Genomic DNA, 6,000 nt, shown 5'->3' on the forward strand with positions numbered 1-6,000 from the left:
TTCAGACCAATATCGCTCACTAACAACTTATGCAAATTGATGGAGAAAATTCTTAATAAAAAACTAAAAAATTTTCTGGAAATAAAACAAGTATTTATTCTTAGAAAAATGGATTGAGAGAGAACCGCTCTACTTATGATCACCTCATTATGCTTGAAGATGCAATATGTGACGCATTTTGTAAGAAACATCATCTTATTACTGTAACTCTGGATATTGAAAAAGCCTTCGAAATGATTTGTCACGAAAGAGTCGCGAAAGAGTTTTATATATACTGAAAGAACTAGGAATCGACGGACATGCGTATAATTTTATAAAAAATTTAATAAAAAAACTTATTAGAGTCAAAGCCAATAGCTCTGTATCCAAGCCTTTTATACTAAACAACGGAGTCTTACTTTTCCTGTTAACTATAAACGATATAACCAATAATCTGGATCTGCCCGCTTTAGGAAAACTATTCGTCGATGACTTCACGTTTTATAACAGAGGAAAAAGTTACCAAATGACTCGACAAATACTGGTTTCATTTGCTCTGGATAAAAAAATTCATTATATTTACTAAAAGTATAATAAACATAAAGATCAGATTACACTTAAATTAATGAATAAAGAAATTCAAGAGGTAAAAATACTAGGACTAACTTTTAATAGAAGACTCAATTGGAATAGAGATCTACAAATTTTAAAAAGCCTTAGTAAACAAAAAATTGAAATTTTGAAATAAAAACTGTCAGCAAAAAATTAGGACGCTGATAAACAAATTCTACTAAACACTTACAAAGCTACAGTTCTCTCTCAATTAGATTATGGTTGCATTCTATGATTCAGCACCGACAGTTAATATACTAAATCCAATTTACAATACTGAAATAAGAATCGCTTTAGATGTACTTGATACCTGCTCTATAACCAACTTACTAGCAGAAACAAACATAATGCCCTAAGTTTTCGTAGAATTATTTTGGTATGCAAATATGCATGCAAACTATCGTCTACTCCACGCAACCTGGCTTACAAGACTATATTTATTAACGAAAATGATCTCTCACTCAGTAAAAAAGATTCCCCTTACCCTTTGATATGAGACTAAAAAAATATTTGAAAACATTAAGTAAGATTTACCAAACATTTTTTTTAAATTCCTCTAATATTTCCTGCAATAACCCTCAACATTAACTTTTAGAAAACTTTTAGAAAAATCAGAATCTGAAGAAAACGAATTCATGCATGTATATACCAAAGGAATTTCAGCCAACTCAAACTCTGGACTAGCGGACCTCCTACCTGACAGAATACTAAAATGGCCTCTTTATAAAGTTCTTTCAACAACCAATACCCAACTCTATGCTACCCTGGAATCAATTGCAGTCATTAAAAAAACAACCTTTACTAACTTAATTATTTTTTACTCCAACGATAACCTTACAATACATACAACACAAACTTTCAAATCTAGATAAAAAAATGTTTAATTATCCTGAGCGAATTCTTTAAAAACCGCCTATATATCAAATAAGATGAAAATAATAGTTACTGAAGCCTCAAAAATACCATCATAGATAAGGAAGCTCCTCTCCCCCTAGATAAAGTATATAAAATTCTAGCAACAGCCATATGCAACCTTTGGAATAACAATTGAATTACCTCAAAAAAAATTTTTTTCTATACTCAATAAAAAGTAGCACGTACGAAAACCCAAACTTTAATCTTTCGAAAGGAAAACAAGTTATTATTACTAAAATTAGAACTGGACATATGACACTAACACACTCTTGTATATTTAAGAAACAACATAAACCAACATGTTTGCAGTGTAATATTCCAATTTCAATCAGACATATTCTTCATGATTTCACCTTGTACAATGTAACTAGCCAAAAAATTAACGTAACAGATGATATAAAAATCAACGTAAGTACAGCGAACGAAGTTTCAAAGACTCATATTTCCTGATCAAATCAACCTTACTCGTTTATTGTGATAACTGTAATTTACACCATATCATTCATGAAATATATGTACATATGTATATATATATATATATATATATATATATATATATATATATAATGTAACTTCTATATACGTATTTGTTATGTACTATATATCTGCAATATTTATGTGCAATAAACTTCTGTAATGTATTCACTAATGTAATTCACTAATGTATACAGTATTCACTAATAACCTTGATATTGATGCGATTTGAAATAAAAAAATAAATAATAAATAATAATAAGTTGAGTTAGAATTTTCAATTCGGAAATATCATTTATTTTAATATATTTATTTTTTAGTACATAGGTTATATATTTATTCATTTGAAAATGGTTGAAGTTGAAGTTGTAATATAAAAACTTTACTATATAAGATAATTGATAATATATACCGCAAAGTGCGTGTCTCTTAAACAGTAAATATTGAATATAAGACGTGATGTGCAACGAATGAAACTAGTTAAGTGGTTGTTATATTTAAAAATGTAAAAATTTCGAGTTATAGTTAATCTAACTATTTCTGTAAGGCCAATACTACCGATATTACTGTACGCATTATATTTGAATAAAATAAATAAAAATTTATAAAAACGCTGTCTCTGCAATTACATTTTACACATATTATCCATATTTTATTAACTAAACCAGTAGTTTAACGTAATGGCAGTTCATTTATAATTGAATTTCTCTTCTCAACACCACGAATTCAACTTTCGTCAAATTGACGAAGTGACGAAGATTTTTGATTGTAAAAGTCATTCAAAAAATGCAAATATTGTGCAAAATGTAAGCTGCCATTATAAAACTTGGTATTAACTCAATACAGATTATAGATAATTTTCTCAGAAGCCGACGCCAACGTCCCTTTAAAATTCCTAATGCTCGCTCAACTACCATTCTCGTTTTAGAATGAACTTTATTGTACCTTATCTATCTTTAGTTTAAATGTCTATTATCATGAAAAGGAATATCAGTACGCGTTGTTGCAAAGTGCAAGCCTGATCGCCTAATAAGTGAGTGTCGTTTGGAAAATATTACAGATATCTTGTAATCCACATAAACGAAAAACTCGCTGGTCATGTACAGAACATACTTGTCCTGTATAACAGTTTATAAATGACATTGTATGATCTACAACAACTTGCAGTAAAATAGGTGCATTTTTATCCGATTTATGTAAGACCGACCGTCTTTGTAAAGAGGAATATTATAGTGAGTCGTCTACGATACTGACTACACAAGAAAACCGTATTGGAATTTCCCACATGGGATACCACATGGGGTCCCACATGGGAGCCTACATGGGATCTTATGCGGGATCCCGCATGGGATCCCATGTGGGATCCTTTCCGGGAATTTGATAGGATTTCCCACATTGGATCCCACATGGGATTCCGCATGCGGTACCAAAAAAAAATTATTGATATAAGCGTATTTTCATTGATAATACCTCGAATAAATATTTTCAACATGCAATAATACTAATAATCACAATTTTAACTCATTACATTTTATTTTCTTAATGAAAAATCGAATTACAAATTTATTATTCAATAGTATTAAGTTGGAACTTATATCACTTTTAATATTCATAAGCTTTAATACAGAAACCAAATAAATTGTTTTTCTTTTCATCTTCGTGCGTCTTATATGGCGTAGCCGATATGTCGCTTGTATAATCCTTTCCAAGTCGCTGCCATAGCTCCAGTAGGATCGATGGCGTTGCAGCGTTTCATTAAGAGAACTGTAAGAAGAATAATATTAATTGGAAGCAACTATTAACATAGTTAACTTTAGTAGAATAACAATCTTTTTATAACCTTTGATAATGCGTAATTCTCGACGGAAAATACATTTATTTGCCAATTCATGTGGTTGAAATAAACAACGAAAATCTGCGTCGAAATATTTGAGGTTCTTGTTGAAGCGTTTATTTCAAACACATGAATTGGCAAATAAATGTATTTTCGAGATAAAAACAACGGTAGTAGTTAATGACAAAGAAAGACTAGAAATGTCCCGTCGAGAATTACGCATTATCAAAGGTTATAAAAATATTGTTATTCTACTAAAGTTAACTATGTTAATTGTTACTTCCAATTAATATTATTCTTCTTACAGTTCTCTTAATGAAACGCTGCAACGCCATCGATCCTACTAGAGCTATGGCAGCGACTTAGAAAGGATTATACAAGCGACATATCGGCTACGCCATACAAGACGCACGAAGATGAAAATAGAAAAACAATTTATTTGGTTTCTGCATTAAAGCTTATGAATATTAAAAGTGATATAAGTTCCAACTTAATACTATTGAATAATAAATTTGTAATTCAATTTTTCATTAAGAAAATAAAATGTAATGAGTTAAAATTGTGATTATTAGTATTATTGCATGTTGAAAATATTTATTCGAGGTATTATCAATGAAAATACGCTTATATCAATAATTTTTTTTTGGTACCGCATGCGGAATCCCATGTGGGATACAATGTGGGAAATCCTATCAAATTCCCGGAAAGGATCCCACATGGGATCCCATGCGGGATCCCGCATAAGATCCCATGTAGGTTCCCATGTGGGATCCCATGTGGTATCCCATGTGGGAAATTCCAATAGGGAATCCCCATAATAGATGAAAACTTTCTGCATTATCAGCAAGATCTTCTGGCCAATGAATATAATGATGAAGTATTCTTTTATCTTATTATCCTCTTGTAAAAAAGAGAATCTGACAATCCTCTTATAAAAAAAAGAACTTGACAAAGTGAAGCCAGTTTATTCGTGACCCGATTTTCTCAAAGATAGTCACGTGATCAATTTTTATGTGATAGTATACGTTGTATACGCTTATGAAAAATTACTGCAGAATTTTGTAGACGATTAAATGTTTGAAAAGTGTATCAGTATAGTTGTCATGAGTTTAATATGAATTGATTGATTTAATCATACTAACCTCAAGACAATGACCAACTGACACCTTGATCGATAGATATTAATTGAACTTTGCTCTATACAAAAATTTATCTTCAAATGAACGAAGTAGGTAATAAAAAATATAAATTAATAGATTATTACGATAAAATATTGTACAGTGATTTTAGCTTTATTAAGTTACGTAAAATATTTAAAAAATAATTTGAAAAGGCACTAATTATACAACTATGAACGTTCTATAGCCAAGTATGTTATTTATATCGTGAAAGATATGATTATAGAAAACTAAAATGTTTTTATAACTTATAATCTATTTCTTATCGTGTTTTTCAAACTTTTAAATAATGATTTTTCAACATAAAACTTCAGGTGATAAAAACGTAAAACTTCATCGATAACATTTTTAAATCATGATTGTCAATATAACTGTATATTTATTCAACAATAAATAATATCGTCGGCTGTATCTCATATTAAATCACAGAAATGTTCAATACATGTTGAATTTTTGAATTATCAATTTCGCTAATAAAAGTTTTGATCTATATATTCGTTATGAATGCAAAAAAAGATGAAAAAGACGAGCCTTCGAAGCGATATAAACAGCACTAGTTTTATGAAATTCTAAAACAACTCTTACGACGCATCTCAGAGCTATTGCCTCAGAAACTCCAAGTCGATTTGCAATGTCACTATAAGAAAAGAAACAATCGGATTTATAACGGTGTTAAACATTTAATGCATTTTAATTAAAGTATGTTTGAAGGTGTTTCATAGTTCAGAAGATTTTTACCTATATGAAGACGTGTGCAAAATACCACAACGCTACTGCTAATTGTTTATCAGCAGAAGTTAATTTTTTATCGAAATCAAATCTATTTACTAAATGAACCTTTATTGCATCTAGCATGAAATTAAAATTCATTTTGTTCAACCTGAAGAATTTTCTGAAATACTTATTATCACATCCGTTTAATACATCCACGAAGTTGGAACTGGATCCCTTTATCATTTTACGCTTTTGTTTAATAAATAATTGTATAATAATTAATAACACGATGAG

The sequence above is a fragment of the Phymastichus coffea genome, unplaced genomic scaffold, assembly GCF_024137745.1.
Source record: "Phymastichus coffea isolate CEN01 unplaced genomic scaffold, Cenicafe_Pcof_1.1 PCOF00031, whole genome shotgun sequence".
Classification (NCBI taxonomy): Eukaryota; Metazoa; Arthropoda; class Insecta; order Hymenoptera; family Eulophidae; genus Phymastichus; species Phymastichus coffea.